Raw genomic sequence first — 13,590 nt, forward strand, 5'->3', positions numbered from 1 at the left:
CTATAGTGTATGAATAAATTATATTTAGCTTAACATCAAATAGTTTGGCCAATTGAATTACATCTGGAACACAACACCTTTACATTTACCTTTTTAAAATAAATAAAAAGTTGGGGTCTAGACTATCTCCTGAATATCTGGAGGGGGATTCGGTCTGGTCCAAAACACTACCAAAGTAATAACCTGATCACTAACATTCAGATTGGGTTCAACTTGGCCACTTGCATCCTGATTTCATTAGAGACTTGCTCCAAAATGGACAAAAGAGCTGAACTTCAGAGGGGAGGTCAAAGTGACTGCTCTTCATGCCATGCCAGCATTTGACTGAATATGGCACCGAGGAGCTCTATCAAAACTGGAGGGGACAATATGGAATTCGGAGGGGGGGAGGGGTTTGGGGTTGGAGGGAGAATGCTCTGCTGGTTTGTTTCATACATGGCATAAAGGAAGATGGGTTTTGGTTGTTGGAAGTCAATTATCTCAGCTCCAGGACATAATTGAAGATGTTTTGGGAGGGTAAAGTCTGAGGCCTAATCATTTTCAGTTGCTTCAATGACATTCCCTACATCACAAGGGCAAAAGTGAAGATATTCACAGCTGTGTGTGACTGCTCAGAAAGTGAAGCAGCCCGTGTTCACAAGCAGCTAGACCTGGAGAAGGTTCAGACTTGGGCTGGTAGTGGCAAGTCATGAGTGTGGTGCTGGAAAAGCACAACAGGTCAGGCAGCATCTGAGGAGCAGGAAAGTCAACGTTTCAGGCATAAGCCCTTCATCAGGAATATTTATGCCACTCAAGTGCCAGGCAATGATCAATTCCAACAAGAGCAAATCTAGTCATCACTCCTTCAAGTTCAATGGCATTGCCATCATTGAATTCCCCACTATCAATATTGTGGGGGTTATCATGAATCAGAAATTGGACTATAATAGCCATAAAGCAGCCATGTGAATAATGTGTCTACAGATGTGGATCAAAGGTGAGGAGTTCTACAGTGAATATCAATTCTTTTGTCTCCCCAAAGTTTGTCCAGCTTTAACAAGGCACAAGTAGAAGTGCGATGGAGCATTGTCCACTTACCTGGTTCAATAACAGTCAAGAAGTTGGACACCATCCAGGGTAAAGCAGCCCACTTGATCAGCACCTACATTCACTCCCTTCATTGCCAACGCATAGTGGCAGCCGTGCGTACCAGCTACAAGATGCATTGCAGTAACACACCAAGTGTTGTTTCACAGCACCATTTAAAACTGAGACCTCTACTGCCTAAAAGGAGAGATGCAGCAAATGCAGGGGAACACTACCACCTGCAAGTTTCCCTCCAAGCCAGTCAGCATCCTGACTTGGAACTGTACAGTCATACCTTCACTGATACAGTGGTGGCATGGTGGCTCAATAGTTAGCACTGTTGCCTCGCAGCACCAGTGACCCTGGTTAAATTCCAGACTCACGTGGGATCATAGCAATTATGGAAACATGGCTCAGCAATGGGCAGAACTGACAGCTTAATGTTCCAGGATACAAATGCTACAGGAAGGATAGAAAGGGAGGCAAGAGAGGAGGGGGAGTAGCATTTTTGATAAGGGATAGCATTACAGCTGTGCTGAGGGAGGATATTCCCGGAAATACATCCAGGGAAGTTATTTGGGTGGAACTGAGAAATAAGAAAGGGATGATCACCTTATTGGTATTGTATTATAGACCCTCCAAGAGTCAGAGGGAAATTGAGAAACAAACGTGTAGGGAGATCTCAGCTATCTGTAAGAATAATAGGGTGATTATGGTAAGGGATTTTAACTTTCCAAACATCGACTGGGACTGCCAGAGTGTGAAAGGTTTAGATGGAGAGGAATTTCTTAAGTGTGTACAAGACAATTTTCTGATTCAGTATGTGGATGTACCTACTAGAGAAGGTGCAAAACTTGACCTACTCTTGGGAAATAAGGCAGGGCAGGTGACTGAGGTGTCAGTAGGGGAGCACTTTGGGGCCAGCGACCATAATTCTATTCATTTTAAAATAGTGATGGAAAAGGATAGACCAGATCTAAAAGTTGAAATTCTAAATTTGAGAAAGGCCAATTTTGACGGTATTAGGCAAGAATTTTTGAAAGCTGATTGGAGGCAGATGTTCACAGGTAAAGGGACAGCTGGAAAATGGGAAGCCTTCAGAAATGAGATAACAAGAATCCAGAGAAAGTATATTCCTGTCAGGGTGAAAGGGAAGGCTGGTAGGTATAGGGAATGCTGGATGACTAAAGAAATTGAGGGTTTGGTTAAGAAAAAGAAGGAAACATATGTCAGGTATAGACAGGATAGATCGAGTGAATTCTTAAAAGAGTATAAAGGAAGTAGGAGTATACCGAAGTGGGAAATCAGGAGGGCAAAAAGGCGACATGAGATAGATTTGGCAAATAGAATTAAGGAGAATCCAAAGGGTTTTTACAAAAATAATGAGGACAAAAGGGTAACTAGGGAGAGAATAGGGCCCCTCAAAGATCAGCAAGATGGCCTTTGTGTGGAGCCACAGAAAATGGGGGAGATATTAAATGAATATTTTGCATAAATGAATATTTACTGTGAAAAAGGATATGGAAGATAGAGACTGTAGGGAAATAGATGGTGACATCTTGCAAAATGTTCAGGTTACAGAGGAGGAAGTGCTGGATGTCTTGAAATGGTTAAAGGTGGATAAATCCCCAGGACCTGATCAGGTGTACCCGAGAACTCTGTGGGAAGCTAGAGAAGTGATTGCTGAGCCTCTTGTTGAGAGGCCAGACCATAGCAATACGACGGTTGGAGGAAGAGCGCCTCATCTTCCGCCAAGGAACCCTCCAACCACAAGGGATGAACTCAGATTTCTCCAGTTTCCTCATTTCCCCTCCCCCCACCTTGTCTCAGTCAAATCCCTTGAACTCAGCACCGCCTTCCTAACCTGCAATCTTCTTCCTGACCTCTCTGCCCCCACCCCACTCCGGCCTATCACCCTCACCTTGACCTCCTTCCACCTATCGTATTTCCAATGACCCTCCCCCAAGTCCCTCCTCCCTACCTTTTATCTTAGCCTGCTGGACACACTTTCCTCATTCCTGAAGAGGGGCTTATGCCCGAAACGTCGATTCTCCTGTTCCTTGGATGCTACCTGACCTGCTGCGCTTTTCCAACAACACATTTTCAGCTCTGATCTCCAGCATCGGCAGTCCGCACTTTCTCCCCTTGTTGAGATATTTGTATTATCGATAGTCACAGGTGAGGTGCCGGAGGACTGGAGGTTGGCAAACGTGGTGCCACTGTTTAAGAAAGGTGGTAAGGACAAGCCAGGGGACTATAGACCAGTGAGCCTGACCTTGGTTGTGGGGAAATTGTTGGAGGGAATCCTGAGGGACAGGATGTACATGTATTTGGAAAGGCAAGGACTGATTTGGGATAGTCAACATGGCTTTGTGCGTGGGAAATCATGTCTCACAAACTTGATTGAGTGTTTTGAAGAAGTAACAAAGAAGGTTGATGAGGGCAGAGCAGTAGATGTGATCTATATGGACTTCAGTAAGGCGTTCGACAAGGTTCCCCATGGGAGACTGATTAGCAAGCTTAGATCTCATGGAATACAGGGAGAACTAGCTATTTGGATACAGAGCTGGCTCAAATGTAGAGGACAGAGGGTGGTGGTGGAGGGTTGTTTTTCATACTGGAGGCCTGTGACCAGTGGAGTGCCACACGGATCAGTGCTGGGTCCTCTACTTTTTGTCATTTAAATAAATGATTAGAATGCGAGCACAAGAGGTACAGTTAGTAAGTTTGCAGATGACACTAAAATTGGAGGTGTAGTGGACAGCGAAAAGGATTACCTCAGAATACAACAGGATCTGGACCAGATGGGCCAATGGGCTGAGAAGTGGCAGATGGAGTTTAATTCAGATAAATGCAAGGTGCTGCATTTTGGGAAAGCAAATCTTAGCAAGAGTTATATATTTAATGGTAAGGTCTTAGGGAGTGTTGCTGAACAAAGAGACCTTGGAGTACAAGTTCATAGCTCCTTGAAAGTGGAGTCGCAGGTAGAAAGGATAGTGAAGAAGGCATTTGGTACTCTTTCCTTAATTGGTCAGAGTATTGAGTACAGGGGTTGGGAGGTCATGTTGCGGCTGTACAGGACATTGGTTAGGTCACTGTTGGAATATTGCATGCAATTCTAGTCTCCTTCCTATCGGAAAGATGTTGTGAAACTTGAAAGAGTTCAGAAAAGATTTACAAGGATGTTGCCAGGGTTGGAGGATTTGAGCTACATGGAGAGGCTGAACAGGCTGGGGCTGTTTTCACTGGAGCGTCGGAGGCTGAGGGGTGACTTTATAGAGCTTTACAAAATTATGAGGGGCATGGATAGGATAAATAGACGAAGTCTTTTCCCCGGGGTCAGGGAGTCCAGAACTAGAGGGCATAGGTTTAGGGTGAGAGGGGTAAGATATAAAAGAGACCTGAGGGGCAACCTTTTCACGCAGAGGGTGGTACGTGTATGGAATGAGCTGCCAGAGGAAGTGGTGGAGGCTGGTACAATTGCAACATTTAAGAGGCATTTGGATGGGTATATGAATAGGAAGGGTTTGGAGGGATATGGGCGGGGTGCTGGCAGGTGGGACTAGATTGGGTTGGGATGTGCGATTGGCATGGATGGGTTGGACCGAAGGGTCTGTTTCCATGCTGTACACCTCTATGACTCTATGACAGTCTGTGTGATGTTTGCACATTCTCCCTGTGTCTGCGTGGGTTTCTTCTGGGCGCTCCAATTTCCTCCCACAATCCAAAGATGTGCAGGTCAGGTGTATTGGCCAAGCTAAATTGCCCATAATGTTCAGGGATGTGAAGGTTAAGTGCATTAGTCAGGGATAAATATCGGGGAATGGGTCTGGGTATGTTACTCTTCGGAGGTTTGATGTGGACTTGTTAGGCTGAAGGGTCTGTTTCCACACTGTAAGGATTCTATGAAATTCTATGGATACAGAATCAAATTCCAGGAACTCCTTCCTTACCTTAAGGGTTGAAGAATTTCAAGAATTTTTACTACCACTTTCTCCAGGAAAATTATGGTTTGGGAATAAGTTTTGGTCTAACTTGTGACACCTGCATGCCATGATGGAAGAAAGAATTTAAAAATCAGAGGCACATGCAAATTGGCTTCACAATGAGCATTAGGTAGACAATGCAGGAAGGAGTGGTGTGTGAAATTGCTATCCATTTCATGGGAAACTGGCACTAATATTGAGAGAAGCAAATTACCTTTGGGATGAACTCTATCAGAGTCCTTGCAGAAAGGTTAAAAGGCTAGTATCAAGTATTCTAAACTATAGGATGGTGGTTCAAATGGTAAAGACAGTATGAAAAAACTCAAAAAAGAAAGTGACTACAATAAACAAAAGGGAAGGAAAGCTAAATTATGGAAAGGAACTGAATCAGTGGAAACAAAGATGAAAACCGAGTGACTAGCTCATTTCTCAATCTTCCAGATTGTAACTGATCAGTGAAGGTAACATCGGTATGTTTATATAAGTATCAGTTCTCCTAGGCTCCTAATTGCACCAATTAAACTTCATCTGGTCTATGATGGAATTTTGTCATCAACTAAAATAGGAATTGAAGGCTTTATTGACTCTCACTTTTGACAGATTCATCTTCCGTGTCCCATCTGATAAGAATGGTATCTGTTTGTTGTTTGCAGCACAGTAATCTGGTCCTTGTCTGATAATTGACCAAAGCCGGGAAAAATCTAATATTCATTAAAATGTCATTGCCAGTTGATCTAATATACCGCCTGATTAGAATGTTTCTCGTGAGGTTTTGCAAGATGTGTTATGCTTCATTTTGCTTTCCCCCACTTTGTCAGTATTGCTTGGCGATTACTGTCTGCTAGCTGATGAGTGGATTGGCCTCAAATTTTATCACCGACCACTCCCTCTTGCCACTGGAATTCTCTTCAGGCTCTTACATTTTTCTGTGATTGGATTGCTGGAGTGATTTTGTGCTTTATCCCTGCCCCACACTGCAACCAGACTTTTCTTCAGCCGCTCCCTGCTTTTTCTACAAGAGTGGTCATTATTTACCACAAAGCAGCAAAGTTATTTGAGGGAAAGAAGATAGTCCACATCCATAGATACCTTTATTAAGTACATACACTTTCTCCAAGAGAAATGAAATCTCTGGAATCCTACACACTGGTGGTCCTTGTTTTGCGTAACCTGATTTGATTGCGACATAGCTCTTTATGGCTATACTCTGTAGCTGCTATTAAGGAAGAGTATGGTTAACCCTTTAATCCCTGGATTGTTGAACAGCTTGAACATTTTAAGCTGATGTGATAAAGCCAACAAACCTGTAAAACATGTGTACAATTTTTGAAGAGGTGACTAAAGTGGCGAATTGGGAAATGTCTTAGGATGTTACTCATTTAAAATTTAAAAGTTAAAATGTAAAATTTAAATTTAGAGTTGATCTCGCTCTCTGTGCATCTTCTCTTCTGCCATACTATTGTATTCCTCGCTCTGTGCTATTACCTTAGTGTACTTTGTATGGTATGATCTGTCTGTTTTGTGCACAAAACAAAACTTTTCACTGTATCTAGGTACATGTGACAATAATAAATCAAATTAAATATTTGGATGTCCAAAAGACATTGGATGATGTTCCTTATTAGAGACTGCTAGCTAAATCTGAAAATGATTGATTTGAAAGTAAATTATTGAACTGGTTTAAAGGAAATTGCTGAACAACAGGAGACAGAGACTGGGAATAAAGGACAAACCTTCTAGTGGATAGGATACAACTAGTTGGTGTCCAGTACAGATTTCTATTGAGGCCACAAAGATTCACCATGTCACTGTAAGGGAATTAGGTATTAGACAGAAAAATATGCAGATGATACAAAGATGTAAATAGTGCAGGTGGAACCATAAAATTACAAAGAGATGACAATAGATGCAATAAATGAGCAAAAGTGTAGCAAATAAATTTCAATGTAGGCAGATGTGAGACCATATATTTTGGATGTAAGAAGGATACAGCAGGCTACATTCTAAATGGTGAAAAGATGGAAATAGTGGAGGTCCAGGGAAACTTTGGAGAATAGGAAAACAGGTCCTTAATTTAATGAATGGTTACAAACATTTTTAGATTACTTACAGTGTGGAAACAGGCCCTTCGGCCCAACAAGTCCACACCGACCCGCCGAAGCACAACCCACCCATACCCCTACATTTACCCCTTACCTTTTAAAATTTGATTTGATTTATTATTGCTGTATGAACTGAGATAGTGAAAAGTATTGTTTTAGTTGCTATCCTTACGTAAGTACGTCACGGTAACAGAACAGAATGCAAGTTATTATATTACAGCTACAGAGAAAGATCAACCCTGCCATATTAGAGCTCTGATCATAAGTCTGATAACAGTGGGGAAGAAGTTGTTCTGAAATGTGTTGGTAAGTATTTTCAAACTTTTGCATCTTCTGCCCAATGGAAGTGGCTGGAAGACAACAGAACTATGGTGGGAGGGGCCTTTGATTATGTTGGCTGCTTTCCCAAGAAAGGAATGTAAACAAAAATGCTAATGTTTGTATCTATAGAATTAGGGTTGGCAATAGTCCAGTGTTATTATCGCTCGACTAGTAATTCAAAGACTCAGATAGTCTTCTGGGAACCCGGGTTCAAATCTTGCCATGTCAGATGGCAAAATTTGAATTCCATAACTAATCTGGAATTCAAAGTCTAATAATGACCATGGAGAGAGGCACAGTGGCTCAGTGGTTAGCACTGCTACCTTAAAGCAGCAGGGACCTGGGTTCGATTCCAGCCTCTGACGACTGTGTGGGGTTTGCACATTCTCCCCGGGTTTGTGTGGGTTTCCTCTGGGTGCTCTGGTTTCCTCCCACAACCCAAAGATGTGCAGGTTAGGTGAATTGGCCATGCTAAATTGCCCATAATGTTCAGGGGATGTGCAGGTTAGGTGCATTGGTCAGAAGTAAATATAGGGTAGGGGAAATGGATCTGGGTGGGTTACCGTCCAGAGGGTCGGTGTGGACTTGATACGACAAAGGGCCCCTTTCCATACTGTAGAGATTCTATGATATATTAGAATAAAATACAATGTCATACATTGCAGAAGTGATGCTATTTACCAGAAACAGAATATTAGTTACTTAGTTCCTTGTTTCATGCTATCAATAGTAACATGGCTTGACTTCAAAAAATTCATTAAGGTGGCATGGTGGATCAGTGGTTAGCACTGCCTCCTCAGAGTGCCAGGGACCTGGGCTTGATTCCAGTGACTGTCAGTGTGGAGTTTGCACATTCTCCTTGTGGTCTGCGTGGGTTTCCTCCGGGTGCTCCGGTTTCCTCCCACAATCCAAAGATGTGCAGGTCAGGTGAATTGGCCATGCTAAATTGCCCACAGCATTCAGGGATGTGTGGGTTAGGTGAACTAAAATTGGGGTAAATGTAGAATAATAGATTCAGGAAATGGGTCTGGGTGGGTTACTCTTTGGAGGATCAGAGTGGACTTGTTGGGCCGAAGGGCCTGTTTTCACACTGTATGAACTCTAATTCTAATTCTAATTCAAACAACTTCAGCCATGCAGCACCATGGTGAGACTACTGGAAGAATATATTGACCACAGAGAGTCGTCGAGCAGAGGTTGATAGCCAAGTTCAGTATTAATGAGGACAGCCTCAACTGGGATCTTGGGTTCATGTCACACTCCAGATGACCCCACTATACTATACACTCTCCTACACACTCACACAGAAGCACACATACACACACACACACACTCTTACACATGATCACACTCACACAGACCCTCTCTCATACACATGCTCTCTCTCAAACACACGTGCACACCCTCTCACAGGCATAGACTCCATCACACTCATGCATACAAGCACCCACTCACACATACACACACACGTGTCTGTGAGGTAAATCTGCATTTGCAGATAAATTCTATTTTGTTCATAAAGCGCACAATCTGTAGACAGTCGTTCCATGTGACATTTAATAAATGCCTACTTTGGAAATAGGCCGAGTCTGACTCAAGGTTGAGATACAGACAGATTCTAACCTCACATCTTTCATGTATTGTCTGAGCTGAGATGTCACTTTGAAAAAAAAGTCATAGAACACCAGGTTGTAATCCAACAGCTGTCTTTGGAAGTACAAGCTTTCAGAGTGCTGCTCCTTTGTCAGTAGCTAGTGGGGCAGGATCATAGGATACAGAATTTATAGTAAAAGGTCAAAGTATCAGACAAATGGTGAGATGTATTGAATAAACCTAAATTGCAGTTGAGTCATTAATCACTTAGAATGGGGATGCAGGTTTTGATTGATTAATATATAAATCCCAGAACTTCTTTCAAGTCACAGTCCTGGGATAACTTCAGGTTTTATATAAAAGTGACGTCTCAGCTCAGGCAATGCATTAAAGGTGTGAGGTTAGAATCCATCTGTATTCCAATCTTGAGTCAGACTGGTTCTATTTCCAAAGTAGGAATTTATAAAATGCTACATGGACTGACTGCCTACAGATTGTGTGCTTTTTGAACCACATCATGACATTTTTTTAAAATGTAAAATCTTAAGTGACTTGAAAGAAGTTCTGGGATTTACATATTAATCAATCAAAACCTGCAACCCCATTCTAAGTGATTAAATACTTCACAGCAATCTAGGTTTGTTCAATACATTGTATCATTCTGTGTCCCGTGATGGTGCTCCAATGAAGGAGCAGCGCTTCGAAAACTCGCACTTCCAAATAAATCTGCAGGACTATAACCTGGTGTTGTGTGATTTTTAACAAGGTTTACCAGAACTTTACCTCGACTCCAAGAGTTAAATTATGACAAAAGATTGCATAAACTAGCATGGTATTCTCTTGATTTTGGAAGTCCAAAAGATGAATTAATTGAAGTTTGCAAGATAATTAAGAGGATAGAAATGTTAAATAGAGATAACATATTACAGTTGGTTGGGGGTTTTTGACGAGGGTATGCAGTTTACAAATTCGAGGCAGACTTTGAGAGTGATATGAGGAAACAAAGGGTGCTAGAAGTTTAGAATTCTGTCTCTCAAACTGCAATTAATGCTGGATGAATTCTAAATTTTAAACTGTGATTGATATATATTTGTTATCAAAAAATATCAAGGGATAAGGAAGCAAAGGTGACTGTGTGGACTTTGGTTGCAGATCTACATGAATCTAATTGGCTAAATGCTTACTCCAGCAACTACAGGAGGGTGCACCTTATGCACAAATACTGAATGCATTAGTGAGAATTTCCTTCACCCTCTATTTCTATTGTCGACACCTTGTAAAGTAATAGTAAAAATATCAAATCAGGAAAATCTTTACAAACACACAATATTGCTGCATGTAGTGACCTGGTAAAATAATTAGAAATGAAACAAATGAGGTGAAATTGATCTTTGATGAATTGAGCAAGTGTGTAAAACGTGCTACCAATTTTCAACAGGAATTGGTTAAAAAAAACAATTTCACCCTCTAGGAGATTCCACAAATTAGATTTTGTCAGAACATTTTATAATTAGACTCGTAATTGAACAGGAATCAACAACCTAATGAACGAATGAACAATTTTTTTGTAAGTGTAATATTCTTAAGAATTAGAACTAGGTTTTATCATCACGTGCACTCAAGTACAGGGATACAGGAGAACAGTAAAACAATTACAATTTCGCCATTCACCGCACAACCTTAGGTACGTCTAGGTACAAAATCTTTGGTAAAAAGTTGAAAAATAAGGAAATAAGGTAAAAATTCAACATTACAGTTCTTCTCAGTATAAAGTAATAAATAAAAATAAGTTAAAAGTTCCAAAGAAGGATTGGGACTGAAGTAGCTGCATTTATTACTTCAGCTCTTGATTCTGTGAGCCACCTTCTAACGTTTGCACAACTGATGGTTTGATAGGTCACATCAGATGATTGAGATGAACCTCAATTTCCTTCTGTGTAACTTCATGAAGACTGATGCCACATTCTCTATCAGCTCCCCAAGGATCCCCACATGCTCCAACCTCTGAGTCTCTGTCATAAATTCTGTACTCTTGCCTCTAATTCTATCCCTCCCTTCTGCTATTTTCCCAACTTTTATTTTCACTCATGGGACTTGGTTGTCGCTGGCTTGGCCTACATTTATTTCCCATGCCCAGCAAAATCTTAACCAAATTATTCAAAACCTCAGTGTTCCTTTCAAAAGAAACTAATTTTCTTGACTGAATAGTTTCTCTACTGTGAAGACCATCGACATCTACTACCATAAAATTATTTGCCTTTGCCATCTGCTCTTATCTATTTTTATCTCCAGATGTAACTGCTGTCCTGGTTGATCTCATATCCCCCACTGCAGCCCCCAACAAATTTCTCCAAATCTGCCTCTTGTATTCTTACAGAAAGGAAAAGACACAATATCTGGAGCAAGAGCAGTTCTGCCACAAAGGAAGAGAACAGGACCCAGTAAAATGTCCCACTACCATCTGGGCTGGGGGTCGAAGTAAGGAGATACCTGATGTTTATATTTTTTCCCCTTGATGTGATGCAACCATCCTGCAAAATATGTTGTATCAATGAGAAGGGACATGGAAGCCGACAATATTTATGGTGGAGGAGGAGGCTTTTTAGTGCATTGTATCGGAGTCAGTGAATAAAGGTTTATCCAACCTAAGCCTATTTTTCAGCTCTTGGGCCTGTAACCCTTTAGAATACAGCATTTCAACACAATGCAAATCATTTTTAAAAAATATATTGAGGGTTTCTGCCTGTGTTCCCCTTTCAGGCACTGTGTTCCAGATGCCCAATATCACCTGAGTGAAAAAAAAATCTTTTCTGATAGCTTCTTAAGATTTATTCTCCATACCGAAGTTTTGACATCTTTGCTGTGAGAAATAGGGGTTCTCTGTTTACCATATCTAGGCCCTTCATAATATGATAGACACAAACGAAATCTCCCTTCAGCCTCCTCTGATACAAAGGAAACAGCCTCCAATCTGTCCAGTCCTTTCCCATAACCGGTAACACATTCTCAAATCTCCTTTGTGTCCTCTCTAGTGCGACTGCAGCCATCACGTAATGATCTATATGCTGCGCTCTAGTTATGGCTAATCTAGTTTTTCTGATCCCAGCTGCTGTTACTACTCGATGTCCCAGAATGAAATATATCTTGATAGATCAGACCTTGACATTTTTAATTCAACTCGGTCACCTTTCAATTAACGTAAGCACACAATGCTATACATTTGTTTCCATCAGAGGTTTATCATACAAAGGAAATAAAAATAAAACAAATAAAACCAGGTTATCTAAATATAAAATACTTGAACGATTTCAATATACATGGCAAAACAAAATCCCATCTTAGCCCAATACCATGACTTTACAGATAATCAAAATCCAGAGAAATTCCTTCCCTCTTAAGTTTATCTTAACTATTTCTTCTCAGCTCCTGTCCTGTGAACTTGTGAAACCTGGGACCTGAAATTCACACATTGACACTTTTGACTTTCTCTATCTTTTACTAATCTGCAGGGTTCCAAATAAACATTCCTGGTCTGGAAATTTCACAGATGACACTTCTTCAGTGAGATTATTTATTTCCTTAAGCAATCTGAACGATCTCCTTTCTCTAGAAGTGTGTTTGCATCTGAGACCAATCAGATCTCCTTCAAATTATCCAAAAGCTTTCTAATCTCCACATTAACTTTCCACATTAAAATTAATTCTTTGATTAACCTAAACTCAAAAGCGAGTTGATGTTTTTCTTTGTTTTCTCTCTCCTGTTGTAAACCTCCGCAATATAAATAAATTTCCATTAATAATTCTGAAGGCTTTGTCATCACCTATTTTCTGATACATACCAGTCCTGAGCTACAGCTTCAGAAAGATTGACATAACTAATTTTCAAACCCATTCATAGAAATAAATGTATGAAGCCAATATGCCATTAGTTTAAAATCAAAATGCTAAAATGCAGGTTTTTAATGGATATGTAAATATGTATACACACTTTTTCCCATATTGTTTACTTCAAAATTATTCAGTGGGGCAGCATGATGGCTCAGTGGTTAGCACTAATATTTCACAGTGCCAGAGACCTGGGTTCGATTCCCGCCTTGGCTGACTGTCTGTGTGGAGTTTGTACATTCTCCCTGTGTCTGCATGGGTTTCCTCCCACAATCCAAAGATGTGCAGGTTGGGTGAATTGACCATGCTAAATTGCCCATAGTGATAGGTGCATTGATCAGAGGGGAAATGGGTCTGGATGGGTTACTCTTTGGAGGGTCAGTATGGACTTGTTGGGCTGAAGGGCCTGTTTCCATACTGTCGAGAATCTAATCAAAACTGGCCCCATAAGATACATTTAACAGCAATTTGCTTTTGCCTTTGCTGTTCTCAGTATGAGAATTCTTTCAGGTAAAATTACATTGGAATTCTGCCGAAGCTACATTGAAGGAAATATGAATGACAGTTTTGAAATGGAGAATGTATGCCCTCGAGGTATTGGCAGTATTATGAAGATTGTTTGAAGCATCTCGAGTGACA

At 40.9% G+C, this 13,590-nt stretch overlaps 1 protein-coding gene across 4 annotated transcripts in view; it reads right to left on the reverse strand.

The window, feature by feature from the left end:
- Nucleotides 1–13,590, reverse strand: part of slc26a6 (solute carrier family 26 member 6) — a 160,835-nt gene that overhangs the window by 92,714 nt on the left and 54,531 nt on the right. The window lies entirely within an intron of this gene.

Source organism: Chiloscyllium punctatum, chromosome 12 (genome assembly GCF_047496795.1).
Source record: "Chiloscyllium punctatum isolate Juve2018m chromosome 12, sChiPun1.3, whole genome shotgun sequence".
In the NCBI taxonomy this organism is placed as follows: domain Eukaryota; kingdom Metazoa; phylum Chordata; class Chondrichthyes; order Orectolobiformes; family Hemiscylliidae; genus Chiloscyllium; species Chiloscyllium punctatum.